Source organism: Triturus cristatus, chromosome 10, assembly GCF_964204655.1.
Source record: "Triturus cristatus chromosome 10, aTriCri1.1, whole genome shotgun sequence".
Classification (NCBI taxonomy): Eukaryota; Metazoa; Chordata; class Amphibia; order Caudata; family Salamandridae; genus Triturus; species Triturus cristatus.
Genome location: NC_140593.1, coordinates 1113172385 through 1113197797, shown reverse-complemented (window position 1 = coordinate 1113197797; position 25413 = coordinate 1113172385). Strand labels below are relative to the sequence as shown.

Genomic DNA, 25413 nt, shown 5'->3' with positions numbered 1-25413 from the left:
TTACAGTTGAAACTAGTTTAATATGTTATATAGATGTGTGTTTATTCACATAATTTAGTCATATCACATTTATATGAAAGTGCCATTTTGGATAACATGGATGCTATTCTGATGCTGTTCTGTCATTCTCTCCTGCTCTTCCCCCTCCCATCTTGTTCCACCGCACACCTACACCTACTCCTACCTATCGCTCACTAACCTGGTCTTGCCTAGGATGGGTGATTTGCCAAATCCCTGCCAGATGGACTAACTCCCCATTACCTGCATGTAAGTGTCATCATGCTGTCCGTCTTGGTGTAGAGCTGGACATACTTCGTGTCGGTAAATAGGAATTAGCTGAGCTGGAATTCCGGCATGCAGAGATCTCACAGTGTCAGCTGAGTGCTCCTCTCCCTATACACGGAAGTGGCTTGGTTTATATAATAAACAGCACCCGTGTGGCCATGTTACAACCTCTGTTCGGTAGCAATGGTTCATTCTAGTTGGAAAGCATTTTCGCCCATCAGTCAATATCAAAAATGACTTTTGCGTAATTAACTTTATCCCTTTTACTGAATGTTCAAGGTGTTGTTATAGTGTGCCTACAAAGTAGAAATGTGAGCAGTGTGGATTCGGAGAATGTTATCCTGCATTGTCACATATGCAAATGTATGTCAGAAGTCATTGTGTGTAAAGAGAAAGCAACTTAATGAACATGTGCATGTAAATGGTGGTGTTCTTTGCCGGGCCTAGCCTAACCACGTGACAAGGCCGTAGACGAGGCATGCGATGCAAGGTCCTGCGTTGTCGTCAAGGATGCCGTTGACTAGGGCTGGTGATACAAAGTCATGCATTGGTGATACGTCGGGCAGCGTCAATTTCTGAGAAATTGTGGGCTCCGATGTGAGGTCCTGCATCAGAGATGAGTAGCGCAGTGTTGGTTCAGATGCTCTGCTGTAAGGAGATGCATCATGATGTGTAGGTTCTGCCCAAGAGTCCACAACTGGGCTGTTAGAGCACCTTCAGCGCCACTTCTAAGGTACCAGGACTGGGGTGGGACCACTTGGGGAGCAAAATGTACAGCAGACAGAGTCCAAGTGCTGGGTTCAAGGTGGCTGGTGCCTTTCCTGTCCCTGAAGCTCTCATTAGGAGGCCATCCTGGGTTCAAGATGCAGGTCCAGTCCTTCTCACTTAAGCAGTAGAGCAGCAGAGTAGTAATTCTCCTGGCAGCACAGCAGTCTTTCTTCTTAGTCTTCCACAGGTCACTGAAGAGTTGTATCAAAGAGTCTAATATTTATACTTGGTGCCAGCTTTGAAGTAAGAGAAGAGTCTGGATGTTTCCATCCCATGCGGTGTTTGGAATTTCCTGCCTCACTGCCTGTTCGCAGCTTTCCTTGGGGCACAATAGACTGGGGTGAAACCCTTTGTCAGCGTGCTGAGGCAGAGCCTTTGTGATCTGCAGGTGTGGTAAGTGACAGTTCCTCCCCCCATCAAGTCAGAGATGGTCCATCCTGCCAACACCTATTCCCCCTTTGTCTCACTGTCTGGGAGAAATACACAAAAAACAACTGTCAGCTACACCTATCCACGTGACCCAGGAAGTAGACTGCAAGCACCAAATGGCTAGAAGGGCAAGAAAATGCCAACTTTCTAATTGTGAGAAAAACAGCTGTGATGCACTCAAGAAAGTCCTCTAGTTCAAACCATATATCGTTGCTTTACATTTTCAAATTAACTTTTAAGGTTATGTGTGCACCAGGATGAGTGGCTCTGCGGACCACTAGATACAAACGTACTATAGATGACCAGAGGTGTGTCTGGGGATACCTAGTGCACTACTAAAATACACTATCCAGTGTACGTATTTCAAAGATTATTCAATCACATATAACACGTATATCTCACTGTTATCAATGAACCAAAACATTTATCAGTGAATCAAATGAAATCCAAAACAGTCGTTTGTTGATTGTGAAACAGTTCTTTCTTTACTGTCACAAAAGGTCGAGATTCATAGCTTTGTTACAGCAAAATCCCACTGTAATGATCACATTTTCAAATAAATGGTCGCAATTTCACAATTTCCCAATGCATTTCGGGCTGAAAACGCAAAGCCCTTCGTCAGGGGAATCTACAAAACATAAATAACAGCAGTGTACACAATTGTTAAACCTGTCTAAATACACAACTTATATAAGCATTATGGAGTTAACAATTAAGGCTCATAAATTCGGCAGGACTAGTGCCTTGTTTTAAGAATGTGGCAGTGAAAGTGTCAGAATGTCAAGAATGAAAAACAAAGAAAATTATAGAAATAGAACTGTCAAGTAGATTGAAGATTCCTATCACCACGAGTGCTGTGCGACTGAGCGTCAAATATCAAAATAAAGTGTCAAAAAATAAATTGTGGCATTTTCAAAATTGTGACTTAAAATCTGATTTTACTATTTGAGAGGGTATTACATAGCACTTATTTACACAGTAATGTGACTTAAAATCCAACGTTACCATTAAAGAGGGTTTTAGATTATAATTATTTAGACAGCAAACTCACCATTTCTACTTTGTCCCAATTGAAAGCTGTCACTTATTACATGTAATAAGGTAACCTAATGTTATCCTATGGAAAAGGTAGGCCTTATAGCAGTGAAAAACAAATGTAAAAAATTTTCACTGCCAGGAAATGTAAAAGTAAAAAGTATATGGCTAACTTTTTAAATACACTGCACCCTGCCCTATGGGCTATTCAGGGCCTACCCTAGGGGTGAACTATGCGCATAAAAAATGTAAGGTTTAGACCTGGTTAGACCACCCTAAGGCCTTCTTTTTCTACTAGTGATGATGCCCAATGTCTGTATGTTTTTTCCGCTCATTGAGATTTAAATGATTTCTTATTTTTGACCAATCTGTATAATTCTGCATTTAAGTCTTCATGGAATTTACTCTTAACCTCCTAATTTTTTAGATTTTTGTAATAAAACCCTTTAACTTTTCTCCTGATCTAGAAGAACTAATTTATTGAGTGGTCCCAGTTACTGATGATTATTACTCTCCTAAATTTATGCTTGGAAGGGTGCCTTTTGTGCAAGATCAACCCAAGGGGGTAAGGGGTAGGGGGGGACCGTTTGAGGTAAATCCTATGTAATCCGAATTTCTGGGGTATCCTAAATATTGGGGTACAATTCTACTTCTGCAGTTATGACTGGCAAAATAGAGCGCTAAGAAGCCATGCCAGCTTTATTGGGTGCTTCACAAATCATAAATAACAACACAACTAACAACAAGAGGAGTACCCCTCCTTCTCATCATTGGCCGAGAAGCAGAGAAGGATGGAAGCCAGGCACTTGGACAAACAAGAGTGGCTGAGGCACCAAGAGAGCCTCTGTGGAACATGTTCCCAGAACAACGAGAGTATTGTACAAGACCAAGCGAGCATTCCAAGTGAGGCGAACAACTGGAGAATGAGCAATCTTGTAATTTTGATTACAAAAACAAGGGAACTTCGAGCGGAACATTCAGACACGCAGAGATTCGCGGCTTGAGGACACGTACAAACCAAGTTAGGAGTAACGCACCAAGTGGAGGTCTGCCATCCACAGTCCTGGAGGCTGGAGAAAGCAGCAGCCGGTAACTTATGGCTCCTTTTCCTTACATTATTGTGGATTGCATCGAATGTTGGGTTTGAACGTTTGCTCTTATTTCCCTTTCTAAGCTTTTTTTACTTCTAGTGGCCTGGTCTCCCTCCCTCTTGGGAGTGACCTGTTCTTTCACAAGGTGTGAGATGATTTTGTCAAGTTAGTAAAAGTAAGGGCATGGTAATTTAATAATGCAACATGTTTAGTGTCACTTGCAGGGCTAACAGTTTGCAGCCGGCTTTGCATTTTAATCCCCCCCTCTTGTCTCTGGAGATCTGCCTCCATGGTGGCACTTTCATGTGTCAGTGTCGCAGGAAGAGCATGGGTGTAAGGTTGTACTTTTACTGCATATGGAATTAATTCTGTGCAGTGGTTATACTTTCCGGGAGTGGTTTTTTAGGTCTCGCCTGACCAGCGCTTTAGCGCTGCTCTGGCGAGACTTATAGTAAGCGCGTTTTGGAAGTGCAAACAGTGGCTTTGCAGGCCTCCAACTACAGTGCATGTGACCCGTCCGGGCGCGCGCACCATTTGGAGTCCTGCAACCACTTGTTTGCTTTCACTTTAGCCGTGATTTATCGCACCATTTGGCAGCCTGCGTGCCCGCCCCCACTCCCCCTCCCACTCCGTCAGCTTCAGTGCGCGCTTGTTTAGGTTGTGCCTACGACGCTTGTAAATCATGCCTTATCTCCTTACATTTGCTGTGCATTTAAAGATCAACGCCAAATGTTACCAGCAGTTTTGGAGGTGCCTTCCCCTCTTTCCTTGTACTGCTGCTGGGTCTTTAAAGTACAATGCTGTCAAAGTAAACTTCGTGTAAGAATTAACACTGCCTCGGCTGTGGGAGCGCGTGAACTTCAATGCTCAATTATTATTTACAGGAGCACTTTACAGAAGTGCCTGCGCTGTTAAATCCTGGCTGAAAGCTTTGGTTGTGTGCGCGCAGACACATCTGCTAGAGGTTCGCAGTGGTATAGGCAATGTACTATATGTATGTGATCGCATTTTCCCCAGGCCGTCCGATCTAGCACCACCTCCAACCCTCCGCTGGTTGTTTACCTGAGTCCAGTCCCTCCCTTCCTCCTCTCACGTCTCTGCTTTTAACTCCCGCCCTGTCTCCTTTGTGCTCATTAACGCCCCCCTCCTCTAATACCCCAACCTTGTTGCTTGTTCCAAGCATGTCATTGCATGTGGAAGTTGTGAACAGATGCATGTGTCTGCTGTAAATTAAACAGCTTTTCGACATGCCCTTACGTGTTAATCTTTGAACATATGTCTCATCATAGTATGTTCTTCTACTACGTATCCCCACTGTAGCAATTATTTGACCTTTTAGCGCTTTCCCGTAACACTTGGTGATCTTGTAAACCCTAATGTTCAGCATGCACTTTCAGTGCTGGTTATTAATAGAGCGTACATTTTCGGCGTTTTTTTTTCAGGGACTTATAGCATGTGAGTGCATGTTCAATTTATAAGGAGATGTTCAACATGATCATAAACTTAGATCTTGTGAACACACTTTAGGTATGCTATTAAACATGGGGGTTGTGAAAATGTTCAGCTAGTCACGCATGGCACGTTTATCTTAAGAGCATATTTTCGGCTTGTTTTACGTGGATTATCTAGAGAGATCTTACCACGTCGAATGTGGAGTTTGTACTGAGGCTTTTAGCTGAAGAAGATTCTCTGAGAACTGGCCCCCAAAGAATCGCATGCTAAGAAACCCCGCAGTGTACATGCAGGGGCATGCGAGCATAAAAGCCAGGGGTTATTTGGTGTAAGCAGGCAAAAATGTATTTATTTGGAAGTAGGTTGTAACCAAAATGTGCCACTGGCCTACAAATCACAGTTCGAAAGCAGCAGCATTCATAATTGTGGATATGTCACGGCCCGGAGAAGGTTAATGAGAGGGTTCAATAACACGGACATTCCAGGGCTTCTACATTTCAGTTACAGCTCCTGTCTGGCTCCATTCCCCAGTGATGAATTGTGCCACCTAGGAAATGAAGCACAGTACCCCTTAATAATTAATATTGGAAACATTCTATTTGCTTGATTTGTAAAAAAAAAAATAACTGCCAGGGCTCTTCTTAGAAGGCTACTGCACCCCGCACCACGCAAACCCGACAGCACTGCCATTGACAGTACCAACATAACACCTAAGCAGCAATATCCTACAAGTTTAACAATTCAGAGATTTCCAGCTTTCCAAAGCTATAATAACTGCATGAGAGGCTGGTATTATTCATGCCCAGTGTATGTTCACATAATAGACACAGATGATGTGCTCACCTCAGAATTAAAAAAGACAACCTCACCATGTGCTGGGCTGTCACTAGAGCCAGTGCTGACAATTATCTGCCAGTGCCGCGCACCGGAAACCGCTGACCCAAATTAAGCTTCTCTGCTTTTTGAACACTATGCATTAAATACAGTAATTATTGGAGTCACCAGCTATTGCCTGCTTATAGTTATTTGCAGGGGATTGGACTGTTGCTTGGAATGCCCTGACTTTGCTGAACACGTTACATGGAAACAAAAATCTGCACTGTTTTATGTGCTGGTATTCATTTACAAATCCAATACTATGAGATGGTCTGACTATTGAGTGGAACTGACATCATTTAAATTAATTGTTTGAAAATGAATCATACCTAGACATTCTGAAAATAAGACATGTACCTGCCACTCACGTACTTACTACGTAGGACGCCCCTGCATTAAAGGCGCTGTTAACTCGGTGACCGCCGGCCTCTCGTGACATTATTAGCTCTAGACGACTTCATGGATTCCGTTGTGCACATACTAAGCAATGTATGCTAAAAGGGTGAATACCTACCTGCCAGTTGCTGGTCATTTTCTGCCATTTGAACCCCAGGTTCATAAACACAAGAAATAATAACATTGTAACTAACTCAGCTATGTGTTCTAGCCCGGCTGATGAGGAGCAACACAACTATGTTTTTAACATTCAAATCTCAACAACCAAAGGCCACTTTCACTCCACTTACAGTGAGAACACGAGTTTGCACTACCCGACGATACTCAATGCACAAGCTTTTGCAATACAATAGGTCTCGCATTTACGCAAGTTTAAGCTGTTGGCATTGTAAATGACAATGTGTTTTATTTATGTTCCAAAACCAAAACATAAATAAAAGGCATTGTCATTTACAATGCCAACAGCTCAAACTCACGTAAATGCGAGACCTGTTGCATTGCAAATGCTTGTTTTATGTTCTGACAGGAAGGGTCGGCTGCATTTTCGAACTCGGTTGGAAATTCCTGTTGACCAATTAGTATTCGTTTCTAATGTTTCCGGATGCTACCTAGGGAGTCACAGTGTACTGAAGCTGTGCTTCGAAATCGGTACTGGTGTTCCTTGGTGTTTGTTCGTTTCAGTTAACATTTGTGTACATTCAGAATAAAACCCTTTGGTTTTTTCCCCTATAACTATACAGCTCGATCTAAAAAATAACCCTATCTGCAGCGACTTGATGTAGTGGTAACAATTAGGAATTACTCAACCGGAGTTGCCAGTTTGGCATTTTGCCCATTAGCTCGGCATGAATCAACATCTCTTTGAAGGGCATGTGATGGATTGGCACAGGGCATTCCAGCATTTTCGCTCATTCACTCTTCGGTTCTGTGCTTTGTATGTGTGAAAGAGTTTAGCTTACAATGCTCAATCGCGACATGATTTTGTATACATTTTAAAAGAAAATTCATAACTTCATAATTTGCCTGTCAACCCCCCTTGACTTTAGCCGCAATATCGCTGAAATAAACATCGGCAAAGTCAATAAGTTTGCTAATCAATGAAAATTCAAGCCATTCTTATTGGCTTTGCCAATGGCTGCTACATTAAAACTCATTTCACTTTAAGACTGGTCTCGGCCAAGAGATTTACTGCAGCTCTGCATTGTGAGCTCCCTGTCAGGGTAAATAGTCTTCAGTGATCACCTTTGTAGATGCTGATGTCTCCTTGTACGGTAATCTAAGGATGTACGAACATGTGAATTTATGCTGTATATTTGGCTGGAAGCACAGCAGATGCCTGCTGCAGGAGACAATATGTGAATTTAATATGGAATGATGCTCTTGGGTGTGCTGTTCAATTTTAAATTCTAGTACTGAGCATTTTGTGAAATGACCCGTAAAATGAGGCTGGCCTTCTTGGGCTCCATCATCGACCCACGTTAAGTGGAGAAGCAGTGCCAGTGTCGCTGGGACAGAGGAGAGGCGGTCAGCCATGAACACAGGATCACTAATCAAAATGCTTTGATTATAAGTGGAACCCATAGTTTCAACGGCACGTCACAGCATCCATCTTGAATGAGGGGAAGTGTTTCATCGACCCATTGTGGGAATTACATCGTGAGCCATTACACTGCGGTAATAACATCAGGAGTCATTCCATCGCAGGTCAGTCTTGAATATTTGACATCGCAGCTTCTTACATCAGGAGTCTTTCCATTGCAGAGAGGTTTACAGTATTTTACATCACAGACTTTTATTACACAGATAAGTTAATTTTTAAGAGTCCTTACCTAACCTTAACTATATAGATATTCACTGAAAAAAACAAAGGTTAAAGTAATGTTATAGTTAGCTATGATAATAAGATCTTACCTTGTATTAAAAAAATATATTACCCTATAAACTAACCTATCTATCACGTTGTTTTAAACTTTTTTTTTTCAGTTGCTTTTGATTCTAATCAGCCGATTATCCTGCAAGCGGTGGGTTGGCCCCAGTGCGTAACCTCTGGCTAGTCCCTGTGACCAACTCCCCGTGAGTGGCTAACCCACCATGGGCTGCCAAACCCCACTGATAATGGCCTTCAGCCAAGCATGCGTGAGGTTGAATATAGGGCCTGGTCTGCGGCACGGCTCTGTGCCAAATCCCTCTCTGGCTGTCAGCCCGCCATCGAGCATGCCATAGGCCATGCGCTGCGTAGGGTTGGAGACACGGCTTGGGCTCTGGCCAGGTCCAGCACCCACCGCCACCAATCCCCTACTGACGCTACCCCTTGAGTATGTTTATTTTATTTTTAATTTTTTTGCTGTTGTGTGCTACTCCTTCTTTACCTTGACCAAGTGCCACCTCCATGGTACTGTAGGACAGTGGAAGCGGTACATCACTGTGGTATACTGCTGGACTTCACAGGAGAGCTGCCATATGTCCTGAGGGAATATCACGGTACCCACCGTATGATTTTTGTCTCATTTATTAGTCCCTGGGTTGGACTCTCTGGTTGAATGTCGAATGGTCAGGGGTTTCCTATCCTGACCCCATATATCTTATTTTTTCACTAGTTCAGGACATGGGACTGAGTCTCCGTGCCCTGTAATGTCAGCCACAACATTTTCCTTCAAGTTGCATCCAGCCAAACAAATCATTCGGTCCAGTGGAATGACGAAATAGCCAATGGGAGAAAAAGCTCTGTCAGCCAATCAGAAACCATTATGTTTTTTATTTAATTTACGGTGCCGCCGGAGTTCCATGAGACGTCATGCGGAAACAATCGTCCAGATATACCTACTTTTTTAACCCCTTCATCACCACCCTGAGCACATCTTTAAACACAAATTTCTCAAGAACTGAACCGATTTAAACCAAACAATAAAAAACATTCTTTCTGGGTAATGATCTAACTTTCTGCCAAATTTGGTGAAATTCCATTCAGCCAATAATGTTTTGAGATCCCGTCTTTTTCTCTGCCCCCGCTTGATGGATCACCCCAAAACATTCCTAGAAGGAACTGAGGTGACTAAACCTTTTTAAAAAAAGTTTTATAAACATTTGTCAAACAGCACCAAAGTTATTAGCAAAACAAAAACGCTCTTCCTATGGAAACTCTGTCCTAACCATAGCATTAGCCACCACCAAACAGCGAAAATGGATTTGCACCCAAAAATGAACTTTTTGCCAAATTTAGCGTAAGTCCGTTCAGTTTTTACTTCTGCAACAGGGCACTAAGCTTCCAATGGGAATTGACACAGGAAATCAACATTTAGGTTTTCTTGGCAAATTAGTGTAAAGCTTTCCAGGAAGGATCTGAGGTCGATGAACTTTTATTGGAAATTTTTGTGACGATTCATCAGAGCCAAAGTTTATTTGCAGAACAAAAAACCCTCTTCCTATGGAAACCTTGACATAACTATAACTTAAGTGTCTGCTACTGTCTAGTATAAGACTATACTTGTCACCTTTCCTGTGAAGTTAAATACTTCAGATGTAGAGTACCAATGGTACTCCTAATGTAATGGCCACAATATAAAGACTACCAGTGTAACGGTTCGCAATGTAACAAGTGTCGCTCATGAGGGAATTTCAACACAAAACCAAATGGTTCATCAGCCACAGCAGCATGGGACTTGATGGTGCAGCACATACAGGGTGTTTCCTCTCAGCTGCAGTGACGGAGAGGCTGTCCTCCATCATTGGCCTTTAGCCAGGGCTTAATTTGTTAAGATATAAGTGCCAGGGCCCTCATCGGGAGGCCACTGCAGCTTGTACCACCCACTGCCTGTGCCTGCGCCGCCATTGACAGTACTAACGTAACTACTAACCATCACACTCCTACAAGTGTGACATGTCCCATGCCCGAAAAACTATAAGAATGGCTTAGGTGGCAGGTATTAGTCATTGTTAATGTATATTGGAATAATAACCATGTCAAAAGTGCCGATGCAGATAATTAAGTGCTGGTGCTGTGCACGGGAAACCACCGGCTCAAACCAAGCACTGCCCTTAGCCTCAGTATTTATGCTAAGAGAGAAGTTGCAGGGAATTGTTAGCGAGACATGACAGATAGCAACTTCTCCTGTGCTATCATTCCTGATTTTTCTTCAAGGCCAACAAAAGATTGCAGTATACCCCTGCAAAAATAGTTTCTATGAGCCAGCTGACAGTGAACATGAGAGGGCAGTTTTACACATTTTTCAGAGCCAATGGAGTTGCAAGAATTGTTGAGAAAATGTTGTTCTAGATCTACTAAATGAACATGCAGAGTTAAGCTAGTTGGAAGTGAGTAAATGGAGGGGAAATATGTGTGCACTAAAGAGAGAAATGGGTGGGGGGCATGGGAGAGAAAAGAGAAGCTGATATTGTATATTGCAATTTTATGGTAGAGTAAGTTCTGGCCCATTCTGCTTGTTTGGAGTGGTGTGAGGATATTCTGGCAGCATATTGTCATTGCAGGTTCTTAACTATGCACCTGATATACCAGGTTGTGGGGGACGGTATAATCTGGTCAAACACAGTTGCTTCTTCGATTGCAGTCGGACTGGGAGATGTTTGGGGCACTGGTGTGAGGCAGTGGGGATGGCTGGGAGGAGAAAAAAAGAGTCTATGGCTGGATAGCTTACAAGTGATATTTTGTTCAGGAAACTGAAGGTATTTTCATGTAATGTAAATAGGGTGAACACTATACTGAAATGGTTTGCCATATTATAACTCCTGGACGAATAAAAGCTGAATTTATACTTACTGCAAGAAACGTACCTTCCTAGAGTGGCAGAAACCCCCTTTTCTATTTGTCAGTGGTCTAAGCTGGTCATCTGCAGTAGTGATTGGGAGTACTGAGGCCCAGGGATCCCAGGTCCTGGAGAGTATTGCTGAATTTAGGTGAGTTCGTTATTGTGTTCTTGAGGGAAAAGACTCAAGGCACTGGACCTCTATGGCCTTAAAAAATCATAAATCCTTGTAGTAGTGAGTCAGTTTCCCTCTCTCTGTAATAAGGAATATCCAGTCGCTTGGTAAATCCAAAGAATTCTTTATTCGTGACAAAAGTGAGCAAGAACAGCCAACACGTGTTTCGCCCCTTTGGCACGATTTTGGCCAGGGCTTTCTCAAGGCTGTACGTGAAAAAAAGAAGAAGAACAAAAAGGATAAGTCCTGAGGGAAAAGAATTGTATAAAATGAAAGGAGTTTATGTGACAACACCCTGTGAAGACTTTGAGAGATAAGGTTGAGTATGTGATGTTTTAGAAACCCGTATCCATAGGTAGATGTCGATGTGACTTGTCTCTTTCAAGTTGTTGTGAACAAATTAGTATTGTTTAGTACTCCTCATCAATTTAGAGGGTATTAGGCTTGGTAGTAGTTAGCACGTTTGATTAATTGCATACAGTTCTGATAGAAAGTCACATATAGAGTGAAATGGCAACATATGCAGGGAGAGAAGTGCTTCACCAGAGAAGATTAGTAGGGGTTGGTGAGGTATGAGGTCAAATGCAAGATGCCAGGTTGAGGCAGATTGATAGGGTCAAGCTTTTACCTGGGAGTATACTTCAGAATAATTTCCCATGTGTATCATCTCAAATCTTTCATTACTTCTTCATTATTTCTTCATTATTTCAAAGGTTACTGTACAATACAGGTATACCAGCCTCTGCACAAAACAATATATATATGTGTAATAGCAGACTATGAAAAAGTGGACATAGTAAGAAGAAATGAAAAGGAGAAGTTATTTTTCATAGAGACCAATCTATACAAGGGACCGCCCGGTATTTGGTGGTCTAATATTAAGCTATGCATAAGCATTGTGACGATCGTATTCGCATTACTAATCACACCTCTTAAGTTTGTTCTAGTAGTAAAATTCCCTGAGCCCAACAGCGGATATTTTAGATATGGAGTTTTTACGTTTATTCTCCGGTTGTGGAGAGTGAAACAGCGCGTTTAAGTATCATGGTGTGAGCCCATGGGGAGAGTTGCAAAGCGATCAGGGGACCCAGTCGTAAACCATGCTTTTTTTTTTTTTTTTTTTTAGAGAAACATTTCCTAGAAGCTAATTACTTACTGTTGGGCTTGAGGATCAGGGTCACGAAGGGATTGCCGTCACGGGTATTCTTCGGCGCGATATAATCGCGTTCTGGTCCGCGGCCATCTTAAAGGGGTTGGTGCGGCCAGTCACGTGTCTTTTGCGTTAGGCAAAGTTATTACGGCGCCATCTTGTAGTGTTGTCGTATTTGTAAAAACAGGGTCTATAACTAAGGTGTGATTTATGTGTTGACATCAGAGAGATAGGGATTACATCTATTTTGTTCCATTATTAATTACTCATTTCCCCACTTCGCTTTTAGATTAGCGCGACCGGCTGTAAGGAGTTGCTTAGTTGGTCAGCGCCATCTTGTAGTGTGGTCATAAGTGTTGAAAGCTGCAAGTACTACATTTAATTGGGTTGGTTTCTCTTCATCCATGTTTCGATTATTCGAGCGACCGAATGAGGGGGATTATTTGATTGGTTATACCGCTTTCTATTTATTGATCCTCTCACCCTCTTAATATGGGGGTGAGGCAGCGGGCTGACGAGACTTCCATTGATAATCTTATTTCTTAATACTAGTAGTTTGTTAGAGCCACCGGCGCCATCTTGAAATGGCCACGGAGCAGTGTAAAATTAGGTAAATTATTGGCATATGGTCTATATGTATTAGGGACAATTAATGCGTGTGCAGAGGGTTAAGTTTACTCCTATAATTTTTTGGATACGCATCCTTATTGGATTGAAAATATGTAATTTACACGTTCTTAGGTGGGAAGAAACTTTTAGAAAGATATGGAGCTGATTGCTCACTTAGATTGCGGAATTGATTGTAGGGCCAGTCAGGAGGAATTAGAAAATATTATGGCTTTCAGTTCGTAGAACAAGCTAGAAGAAAGGAAAAGTAGGAGAATATTCGTCTGGGATTTAAACAGAATTATATATATACACATAAATGTCATAAGCATGATATCTGAAACAGTCCAACGTCCATTTTTGTCTTTTCAGTAGCACTATGATGTGGCAAGGTTAGATGGTAGTGCTCTTCGACCTTCGGGGTACATCTTCTATTTGGTGCCCAGAAATATAGATTGATGTGTCTTACAGCCAATGGTGCCACTCTTGATCTTTATTGAGACCAGCCTCTACGGTCCCACAACGGATTATATAGGAACTTTCCTTCTGTCTCAAACGTTGTTCCAGATTGCCTCCTCTGTCGTGTTGTCGGATCTTTTCTAGACCACAGAAGACAAAGTTCCGATTGTGTTCATGGTACAATTTGAAATGTTCAACTAGGGGTTGTCTATCGTCTGTTTTATGAATGTTGCGGTAGTGTTCCTGTATTCGTTTTTTGAGTGGGCAAGTTGTGCTCCCTATGTAGTGTTGCCCACACGGACATGTGATAAGGTAGGTCACAAAGGTGCTCTCACAGTTGATGAAGTCATTGATAACGATAGTATGTCCATTTATCGTTGTATGTTGTAGTTTTGATTGACCTAATTTACATATCGAGCAGTTGGAACAAGTATAGAATCCATGTGGTCTCTGTAAGAAAGATGCCGTTTTTTGTTTGGGTTCAAAAAATGATGAACATAGTGAGTCTCTTAGGTTTTTGCTTCTCTTGAAGCTGAGTTGAGGTTGGTCTTTTACTGCGGATCTGACTGTTGGGTTAAGTGTTAGTAAATTCCAATTTTTTTTTAGCACTTTGCGTATGTGGTGATGACCATTGTGAAAAGGAGTGAGAAAACGTATGATGGGTTCCGTCTCCTTCTTTTTCCTGTTTTGGAGGAGATTGTTTCTGTCCAGGTTGGAGACTTGTTGTTGGATATTTCTGAGGGAACAACTATTATATCCTCGTTGGGCGAGTCTTGATGTAATGTCTCTTGAGTGTGTTTCAAATCCTTGGTCTGAGCTGCAATTGATTCTGGCCCTACGAAACTCTCCTGATGGTATATTTTTGATAGTATGTTGAGGATGACTGCTGGTCGCATGTAGAATGGAGTTAGCGGCCGTGGGCTTACGGTGAAACTGTGTTAGTAAGAGGTTGTCTTCAACAGATATTTTTAAGTCCAGGAACTCTATTTCGCTTTTGGATATGGTAAAGGTGACATTGATATCCCATTGATTTGGTGTCAGAGTTCTGATGAAGTTGAGTAGATGTTCTTCAGATCCTTGCCATATTAAAAGCATGTCATCGATGTATCTTCCCCCACATTACTATGTTCTCAGAGTAGTTTGGTTTGTTGTCATTCCAGATCCAGTGGCGCTCTACTTCTCCCATGAAGATACAGGCATACGGTGGAGCAAATTTTGCCCCCATCGCCGTGCCTTGGGTCTGTAGGTAATAGGTTCCATTGAATAGGAAAAAGTTATTGTATAAACAAAATTCCAGGAATTCCAAAATCATGTTATTTCTCGCGGTGAAGTGTACAGATCTTCCTAACAGGCATTTCCTTACTGCCGCTATACCATCAGGATGTCGGATTGACGTATATAGACTGACAACATCAATAGTTGAGAGAAGATAGTCCGGTTGCCATGTGATAATATTAAGCTTCTGTAGTACATCCTTGGTGTTACGAATGAAAGAGGGAAGGTCTCTCATGAACGGCTGTAGTTCTTCATCGATATATGCCCCAATCCTGGAGCATATAGAATCGATACCTGCAATAATGGGTCTTCCTTTCGGAGGTGTACCTGGTTTGTGGACTTTCGGCAGAAGATATAGAGTCGGAGTTACAGGGGTCTCTATAAAGAGGAGTTGTTTTTCTGCTGATGTAAGGAGGCCATTGTCATGCCATTTGTTCAGTAGGCACAGCAGTTTGTTTTGTATTTCTTTAGTTGGGTTATTGGTGAGTTTGGTGTAGCAGACGCGGTCTTCCAATTGGCGTTCGGCTTCTTGAAGATAATCAGATGTATTGAGGATGACAATGTTGCCTCCTTTGTCTGCTTCCTTGATGATTAGTGATGGGTCATTTTTGAGTTCCAATAGTGCATGTTTTTCTTTCCGCGTTATGTTATGTGTGAGATATTTTTGTTTACCCAGATATTTGTGATGTTCAGATACCAGGTCGTTGTTCACTGCCGAGAAGAAGGTGTCTATTGAGTTGCCAGCTGGTAGAATTGGCGTGAATTGTGATTTGCCCCTGAGTGTTGTATTTTTGCAGTAAAAGATATCTATATCCAATTCTTCTGCCGTAGTGGTAAGAGATTCTAGATCATCTGTTGGGGCATCCGTGGACAAGTGAGTTAGTAAGTTGATGTCTTCTAGGTCCTTAGCTGAAAGATGACTTGTGATGTTGGGGTGACCTGTTTGTCTCTGTTGTTGAGTTCCATCTGAGAAGAAAGAGTGTAGTTTCAATCTCCGAGTGAATTTGTATAGATCCACTTGGGTCTGTACCAGGTCCCAACTAGATGTGGGACAGAACGATAGGCCCTTATTTAATATTTGATGGTGGATTGGGGTCAGGGTCTTGTTTGAGAGATTGACCACTAAGTTGCATGGTGTTACTTCTGTTCTGGTGGTCCCGACTTTATCAGTTCTTTGCTTCGTGCCCGTGTTTGCACTCCCAATATACTGGGTTTTGTAGTTTGTATATTTGGTAGTCGGGTTCGATTGTCTTGTGCATTTCCTAGACGATGTCAGCGTACTTCCTCGTGAAAATTTACATGTGGTCTCGTATTTCTCAACTCTTCTGGTTGTTCTATAGATTCTGCATCAGATGATGGTATCATTTCAGAAGAGCTGCTTACATGAGTCGTGGTAGTAGGAGGAGTAATGTTGTCATACTTTTTTGCAAAGGTGTAGACTCTACCTTGTTGATAATCTGTCATGTCTCGTCGGAATTTGCGGTTCTTCCTTTGGATAATGTCTTCCTCAAAATCATCAAGGACTTTGTTCAGGATGGCATAATTTTTGACTGTAATGTCACCCCAATTGGCTTCTTCAATAGTTTTGGACAGTGTATCCACTTCCAGTTTGTATTTATCATATTCTTCCTGGGCAATATCTATTAATTGTCTCAACATGTTGTTGGATGCCGTTCTAAGATTGTCTTCCCAGAGTTGTAGTTTTTCAGGTAATGTTGTTTCTATTGGTGGAAATATTAAGATTCTCAGACCTCTAGGTATCAAGTTATGTTCTAGGTATTTCTTGAGTGACGCTCCTTCCCACCATTTAGATGTTTCTTTTTTAACTGCTTTTTCCAGTGCTTGGAAGGTACTTTTTGCAGATTGTGTATTGAGTGTATTCGTTGCTCGTGTTGTGTTAGTTCCTAATGGGTCAAAGATTTCTTCAAGTCTAATGTTCCTTCTTTCTCTCCTATTGTCATAGGTTGCCATTTTTCCTTCAGATTTTCTTTACTTGGTGCGAGGTAGTGAGTATCTACAATTGGACAAAGTATCTATTTATTAGGAGGTTTGGCAGTCAATGAGTATCTAGCGCTCCAGGGATAGTGGAATCCTTATTGAGTATGATTGGGAGTACTGAGGCCCAGGGATCCCAGGTCCTGGAGAGTATTGCTGAATTTAGGTGAGTTCGTTATTGTGTTCTCGAGGGAAAAGACTCAAGGCACTGGACCTCTATGGCCTTAAAAAATCATAAATCCTTGTAGTAGTGAGTCAGTTTCCCTCTCTCTGTAATAAGGAATATCCAGTCGCTTGGTAAATCCAAAGAATTCTTTATTCGTGACAAAAGTGAGCAAGAACAGCCAACACGTGTTTCGCCCCTTTGGCACGATTTTGGCAAGGGCTTTCTCAAGGCTGTATGTGAAAAAAAGAAGAAGAACAAAAAGGATAAGTCCTGAGGGAAAAGAATTGTATAAAATGAAAGGAGTTTATGTGACAACACCTTGTGAAGACTTTGAGAGATAATGTTGAGTATGTGATGTTTTAGAAACCCGTATCCATAGGTAGATGTCGATGTGACTTGTCTCTTTCAAGTTGTTGTGAACAAATTAGTATTGTTTAGTACTCCTCATCAATTTAGAGGGTATTAGGCTTGGTAGTAGTTAGCACGTTTGATTAATTGCATACAGTTCTGATAGAAAGTCACATATAGAGTGAAATGGCAACATATGCAGGGAGAGAAGTGCTTCACCAGAGAAGATTAGTAGGGGTTGGTGAAGGATGAGGTCAAATGCAAGATGCCAGGTTGAGGCAGATTGATAGGGTCAAGCTTTTACCTGGGAGTATACTTCAGAATAATTTCCCATGTGTATCATCTGCAGTAGTCTCCATTAAGGGAACTGTGATAGTGATTCAGATGCGAAAGGTTATTTGAATGATTAAAAACATGACTGATTTCTCGGGGCACTGAATTATCAATTTGGAGAGACATTTTAGGGCAGGATTGTACTATAAACATATGTATGTCCCTTCCCCAGAAGTTTACAACATCTGACAGTTCCATTCCCTCTGTATCCACGTCCAATTATTTTAAAAGAGTTTTGAGAGGAAAGTAATGTCATGCAAGTGATGCAGCGCAAGGGGCAAAATTTACATATTCTCCCTATGTCACAGATTTGTAATCACAACAACTCATCCATACACTCATTCATTGGTGGGACCCATAACACCAACACGCACTCTTCTCATTAGAATCCGTACATAGGAGAAAAAGCGCTGGACATGTGGGTACCTTATTACCTATCAGGATTAATTTTCTTTACATTATATACATTTTATACATATGCACCTACAGAATCCTGACCTTAACATCAAGGCACTCCACCACTTGGTCGATGGACCATTTAGTTGGACTGGTTGATGGTGAATTAGAACCAGCTAAATCCCAATTAAAGCCTAGGAAACATTTGATTATTTTCTGTAATCAATTAAAGAACCACAAACTCATTTCTTATTAATTACATTTTGTTTATCAAATAATAATTTTTCTCTGCATTAGCATTTATGCACTACAGTTCATAATATAAATTCAGTTTTATTTTCAAAGAGAAAACAGACATTTAGTAAAAAGAATGAATTTAGAAAGCGCAGATAATTAATTACCAATTAGCAAGCGTTGGCGACTTTCTGAGCAAACAGAGAGTTATCCGCATTCTCTGTAACAAACTGCGGGATAAGCTGTCCGACCCACAGCAAAGATCAAACCGTCAGATGAAATAACTTCCCGAAAACCAAAGAAACCCAAGGCAAACCATGGAAATCGTCACCAGCTCAATGCAGACCCAACGCCATGAAAGATCAACCCGATGAATACCCCCCTTTGGCGGATGAGGGCTTTTATACCCTTTTTCCATATTACTTCATTCTAACATGCAACAATTTAGGGGTAGAGAAATGTTCTGATTGGACAGTTTGGGGTTATCTGAAAGTTTTCTAAAGTTTCCCAGGGTAAACTGGTTCTCCATCAGACTTGGCATAGGAAGGCGCAAATTGTATAATATTCCCTTTGCTCCCAGGCAAAAGTTGCGAATGTAACATTTAGAGGAAGAGAAGACATTTCTCCACAGGTTCTGTATTTTCCCTTCCACTGTTCTCACACCATCGTCAGTTGGCAGGCAAAGACGTACATATCCTTTCCTTGGAACATGGTGTCACAGATCTGGGGTCATTTGGAGATCTCCATAGCCATCCACTTCTGCGCAGAAACCATCGCGCTCACATGGTGGCGTTTTCAGTAGAGACTCCATCTTGGGTACAGCGGCCAAGTAGGCCCGAATGCCAACTTACGCAAAAACAAACATAACAGTAATTAAAATATAGAAATGGAGATTCTAATGTTTAAACCCACACTAATCCCAATATATATTAGTATTTCCCTAGCTGTAGCAACATTTAAAGCGATAATACTCACCATTTTGTAGTCTTGGAAGTACAAACAATCACAAAGCAACATAAAACATGCAATTTTCTATTTCACCACAATCTAAGGTTAGTTTGCGTACCATAATTAATTAATTAATTATTCTGCCATGCAATTAGCATTTTAGTACCACGTGTATCTCGTGTTTATCAAGGTGTAAAAGTTGATTAGTAAAATTTCACTGCAAACCAGTTAGTGCAAGTTAGATTTAGAATGATTATGTAACTAATTTCATGTAGTTTAGAGGAGGTATACAAAATGTTGTTTACCTGCTCCATCAATTCCCCCTTTGGTGATTTTAAACATTACCACTAATCACTAAATTTTCTAAATTTCTCTACAGAAATGGTTTTATTCAGTCCCAGTATTTCTTAGGTTAAATCATAGTGTTCTCCATACTGTTCTCTTTTGTTTTCTTGTATACATTATCTTGCAACTCTTCTAATTCTTTTTCTTTTATCTCTCTTTCTCTTATTTCCTTCTCTTTCCTTTTCTTGTTTTCTCTTTTTATCTTATTTGGTAATTTTCTTCTTTTTATGCACACACATCCCAATCTTAATATTAACACTAAAACAATCACAAAGGTCACAGGTATCAGTATTTTTCCCACAAAGGAGCTACGTGTTTTGTTAATAAATTCTTAATAGTGGAAAAACCCTTACCAAGTTTCTCCCATACACCTTCAACCTCCAGTGGAACAATTTCTTCATGCAAATCAGTGATATTCTTAATATATTTCTTTAAATTCTGACTTTCGTCAGGAATATAAGTACAACAATGTTGTACTTTCAGCATTCCAGAGACTCCTCCCTCTTTGGCTAATATAATATCAAGAGCAAGTCGATTTTGCATAATCATCGCTCTCATGGCAACCATTTTGGTATTTACCATCAAGAACCCTCCAGCTGTGCTTGTTGATAAATGATCCACAACTGTAGACAATTTTCTAATTTTATGTGCATTCAGAGATATTCCGACTGCTGGTATCAGTGATCCAAAGATATCACCTATAATTTCTGACCAACTTTCCCTCCTTCTACGTGTTAGTCATCTACCTATTTCGTGCAAACCGTCATCTCCCCTTTCCACATGAAATATTTTTGGAAAGACCAGGCCTAGGCAACATGTCCCGTAGTAGTGGTCCGGTAAGCTCTGTTCCCACAGATGTAATATATTCCAGGGAATACCGGATGATTTTATATAAGTCATGGCATTCACTTGCACCTACAAAATAATTATCATATACAGTATTATCTCTACTAACTTTCCTTTCTAGGGCCAATCTAAAGCCATTGCTGGATTTGTTTCTCCCTTTAAAGGATTTTCCTTCCCAACATCCCAAAATGTTGTTTCCATCTTTTCTCTAGACGCCTTCTTTTGCATTTTAACTCTCCTCTCCTCTCCTCTACCATGTTCAGGAAAGTTTTCTCTTCTTTTCTTAAACTACAAGTAAGGTTATTCTTAAACATTTCTTCTAAAGTTAATTCTCTTATTTCCAGGAAAAATTCACCTAGTATTCTGCCAGGAATCACTTTGTTTAGTTCATGAACTACAGGAATCTGTGAGAAAATATTATCTACATCAGTGTAATAGTATTCTAAATTTCCTGTTTTATAAAATAAACTAGCTAAGACACTACAAGTTATCCCATATGTCAAAGGAAGGTGATGATAAGTCACACCTTCTGATACAGATGCAGGTAACTGCATGCAAACATAACAGTCTCTAACCTCCATTATTTTCACATATTCGTACAATAATTTTGAAAAAACATTATTAGAAAAATCGTTTATGGACTTATCTTTGTGAAGTTCTGTTCTATCTACCAGTTTTGTGAAATGACTTTCATCAGCATTTTCCCTAACAGATCCGTTTACTGTATGTTCATCTATATTTTCAAATGTTACTCTAAATGAAATTGTTATTGCTAATATGATCCATACAAGCATTAGTAATCCTGTACAACAAAATCACATGTTACACCTTCTTCGGAGAAACCCAAATGTTGGATTTCTATTTTCACTGTATGCCATTTGGTAATGATCAGTGTCTTATGACTTAGCCTCTTTTCTTCAACAATTTACCTTTGTCTAAACCTAAGGCTTTAGTTGCCTACTTGGTTCTTTTCAGATCATGTGTCTTGTCCTGGTTTTAATTCCTTGTGATTTTCCTTTGCCACTCAATCCATGTACAAATTGTCTTTCTCTTTAGGTTCACAGTCTTTGTTCAGAATTTCCTGATCATCCGTTTCTTCTCTGGTGTCAGACACAATAACTCTCAGGATTTCCGAATCTTCTTCTCCTTCGTCCACTTTCTGCACAGTCACTCTTAGACTTTCTTGGCTATCAGCTTCCTCTTGGATATCAGGAAGTGCCACATATGTCCATTCCGGTGACTTATACTTCTGGTTTGGTTTCTTTATCCTCTTTGCTCCTTGCAAGTGTTTCTGATCAGTGTCCTTTTGTTTTTCTTGACTAGACACTTCATTCACTTGTTCAGCATTATCAGATTTTATTCTGATTAGTCGGTATCTCAATCTCTTGATTTTGTTAGGCCAAATATATTCTTTCAAAGGCCTTTTCAATTTCAATCCTTTCCCTTCTTGCTCGGATTTCCAAGCTCTTTTCCTCAAAGTTCTTCCACCTTTGCTTTCTTCCTCACTTTCTTCAGATTCTGTATCTGTCTGGATTTTACTTTCTTTGTATTTTATCCTCAATACTTCAGGTTCAATGTCTGTATCTATTCCTCCTCGTGTTTCTTCCACGCAATCTTCCTGCTGACTATCTGTCCCTTTTTCTACCTGTGTGTGTTGCGTCCCGACACCTCCTCGTGGTTCCTCCGCAATTATCTCACCCTCACTTTCTGTATCTAATTCCTCACCTTCTATCTATATGATTTCGGGCGGAATTTCTCTTGTGCTGGTACTCTGGATTTCTTTTCCAAAGATTGCTTGTTCAGTTTTTTCAGTGTCTTCATTTATTCTTTCTTGTATTCCCACTGGTTCTGTCTCAGATTCTGAACTGGTATCAGAAATTTCAAGGAGTCTTCTTAGTGTTACATTTTCTTGCCCAACAATTTGACTTAAACCCACTTCTCCTGCTTCTGGGTTTTGTCTTGTTCTCGCTTCTTCTGATTCTGATTCAGAACTGGTATCTGATACTTCTCATTGTTCCTCTTCAGACTGATCTTCTGGATTTGGGACTCGAAGAGTGTGACTGACATGAATCCAGTTTTTCACTCCTGCACACTTCACAGCAGTCGTTGTTGTCAGAATCACTTGTCGTGGTCTTCCCCAGTGTGGAACCAGACAATTTCTTCTTCTGTGTACTTTTGTGCATACCCAGTCTCCAGGACTCAAGTCATGAGCTGGCTTCTTTTCAAGAGTGATCGCATCTGGATCAACCCGATGAAACACAGAAAGACCATATCAGCCAATCCTTTGCAATAATCCAAGACGAAGTCATTAGATAAAGGCAGCAGTTTGTTGACGGGAATAAAAACATGTCTCATCGCTCTACCAGTCTTCCTATCAGGAATTGATCTAATTGTCATGAGAACTAGAGGCAAGATATCTGGCCATTTTACACCTGTGGCCAAACACATTTTTCCCAATCTGTTCTTTATGGTACCATTTATCTGCTCCACCACCCCAGAAGCCTCTGGTCGGTAGGCACAATGCAGTTTCTGTTGTACATTCAATGCTTCACAAATCAATTTTATAACCTCATTCTGGAAATGTGTTCCTCTATCTGTTTCAATCATTACCGGGAAACCAAACCTAGGAATCAACTCTCTCTGTAGGAGTTTTGCTACAGTAACTCCATCATTCCTTCGGGTCGGGTAGGCCTCCACCCAACGTGAAAACAGACAGACAATCACCAATACATATTTTAGCCTGTTACATGAGGGCATTTCAATGAAATCAAGCTGCATTCGAGTGAAAGGACCTCCCTCCTGTCCTATGGTTCCCAAGCTCACCACAGTTTTCCTTCCTGGATTAAATTTCTTGGATATAAGACATCTCTGACAAAGGCTCTCAGCTATAAGCCAAAACTTTGCATTATACCAGGTCTGTTTAAAAAGTCTAATCATGGCATCCCTACCTATGTGATCCTGCCCATGGTAAATCTGTGCCATGGTAGAGATCATGCTATTAGGCATTACTGGTCTTCCATCATGGTAAACCCAATCTCTGTCTGCTTCTTGTGGCGTACATCCTGATTTTATCCACTGTTTCTTTTCCTCTTCCCCTGCCTCTTCCTGTAACTGTCTCACTTCATCCCATGTACTTACGGTGTTAGTAAAAAGCAAGTGACATAAATCCACTTCCTTCTCCCTGTTACGATTTAATGAAGTTTGGTTTCGTGCACAATATTGTGCTAGGTCATTAGCAAACTCATTGCCTGCTGACACATAGTCAGTTCCCTTTCTGTGTGCACTACATTTTATAACAGCGATCTGTTTAGGCAGCTGTATCGCCTCAAGTAATTTTCCAACTATTTCTGCATTTCTCATTGGAGTTCCACTCGACGTCAAGAAACCTCTTTGGGACCAGATTTGCCCAAAGTCAAGCACCACTCCAAACCCATACTGACTGTCAGTAATTACAGTGACTCACAAATTCTTTCCCAACTTGCATGCTCTAATCAGTGCAAACAACTCAGCAACTTGCACAGATTGTACTCCTCTCAAACAAGATGCTGCCAACACAGTCGCTACAGTACATACAGCATATGCAGCACTCAGAATCCCTTCTCCAGTTCTTAGGCAAGACCCATCCACAAACATCACATAGTCACTCTCTTTCAGGCAGGCCTGCTGTTGAGTTTGGGAGTTATGTAGGCCAGGGCTAGTGGGAGAGGGGGTGGATGAAGTGCCGGAGAGGTGGTCGGAGTGAGGGATAACAACTGATCCGTGATTACTGCCACTAGATTGGACATGTAGTGGGATGATGGGTGAATTAGGGGAGCCTGGGGTTGGAGGGTCTGAAGTAATTTGTGTGTTGATCAGGGTAGGTGAGGCAGTCAATAGGATGTGGGCAGTTAGCGAGGGATCAGGGACCTCCTGAGATGGGGTAGGGGGAAGACAATACCTAGATTGAATAGGGGAATCGCTAGTCAATCTAGGTATTGTCTTCCCCCTACCCCGTCTCAATTGTACACATTTAAAGTAAAGAATGTTACTAAAGGCTGCAGTGTTGGTGAAAGAAAGACTGAATGGAAATTATGTTGCAATTTGAAACAAGGTGCTGTGATATACTTTAATTGCATACTATGATGATGATATGACTTTAAAACTATGGAACAACTAAGTAATCTTGGACTAATTTAAGAAGCACTAGGTCATGTTTGAATCAGAGTCTGCGCTCACCTGTGAAGAAGGCTCCTCACAAGCCAAAACACATCAGGAAAAGGATTGAAAGTGAACCACCGCAGTTTGTTCATTGAATAAGGCGCCTTAATCCTTGAAAGTTTGGCGTGCGGCAATTCTTCTAAATAAGGAGTGAATTTTGGTTACTTAATAGGGTGCTCCATCCCTGCATCGCTGAGGTCGCCCTGCTGTGGTCTTGGGCTTCCTTTCGGCGACAGTGTGTTTGGGGATATAGATATATGAACAGAAAAAAACAAAGGTTACAGGGACATTATAGTTAGGTTCAGATTTTACACACACAAAACCATAGAAATTCAGCAGTTATACTTAAAGTTATCTCAACTATAACAATGTGCCCTTAGGTAACGTTAAGATACGGCCCACCATGCACAGTTTTCTCATCAATTATTTCACTGCAAATGTGCAGTGATATTATCAATGATGTAATAGAAGATTTCATGAGTGAGGTAATATGCGGGGTGATTAGCAGTGCATGGCAAGAAAGTGAGTTATAGTTACCTTAGGGCACGGGTTACAGTTACAATGAGATTACTATAGCTGATCAATGGTTTTGTGTGTGTAAAATCTAAACCTAACTAAAACGTCCCTGTAACCCTTGGTTTTTTCAGTGAATTTCTAGGGTGTTTTAAATTCTATTCCTTACTATTACGTCCCTGTGACCTTTGGTTTTTCAATGTGTTTATAGTTTTTAATGCTATTTCCTAAATATAATGTCCTTGCAACCTGGGTGTGTGAGGGTATGTGTGAGAGGATGTGTGAGTGAGTGGTTGTGAGGGTGTGTAAGTGAGTGTGTGAGTGTGTGGTGGGTG

General features: G+C 41.1%; 1 protein-coding gene across 1 annotated transcript in view; it reads left to right on the top strand.

Moving 5' to 3' along the window:
• Positions 1-3511: 3511 nt before the first annotated feature.
• Positions 3512-25413, top strand: part of LOC146796659 (somatostatin receptor type 5-like) — a 39350-nt gene continuing 17448 nt past the window's right edge. Inside the window, exon 1 of the mRNA XM_085629338.1 lies at positions 3512-3606. The gene's annotated coding sequence lies outside the window, so the exon portion shown is untranslated. The remainder of the gene's footprint in view (positions 3607-25413) is intronic.